Here is a 571-nt window from a genome sequence, read left to right as displayed (position 1 = left end):
AACCCACTGGTCTTTGTCACTATCTGGCCGGTCATTTATTTTGCACTGATATAAACCATACCTCACAAGGCCGAACCGAAAATTTAAATAATTTATATATATAAATATATATATATATATATATATATATATATATATATATATATATATATATATATGTGTGTGTGTGTGTGTGTGTGTATGTATACACACACACACATATATATATATATATATATATATATATATATATATATATATATATATATATATATGTATACACCCACACACACACACACACATATATATATATATATATATATATATATATATATATATATATATATATATATATATATATATATATATATATATATATATATATATATATATATATATATATATATATATATATATATATATATAGAAAAACAAACCAATCTTCACATACAACATAACAGATATTACAGATATAACAGAAGTATGACTCAGCCTCGAGGCATTCTCGTTTGATGAAACCACTTTGTAGAAAGGCATGGCAACGCTGCACGGGTCATCTTAACACTGCTTTGATTTGGGTTCGAATACTGAA

The sequence above is a fragment of the Palaemon carinicauda genome, chromosome 23, assembly GCF_036898095.1.
Source record: "Palaemon carinicauda isolate YSFRI2023 chromosome 23, ASM3689809v2, whole genome shotgun sequence".
NCBI classification, from domain to species: Eukaryota; Metazoa; Arthropoda; class Malacostraca; order Decapoda; family Palaemonidae; genus Palaemon; species Palaemon carinicauda.
The sequence above is the reverse complement of the archived record's forward strand: the minus strand, read 5'-3'. Positions refer to the sequence as shown.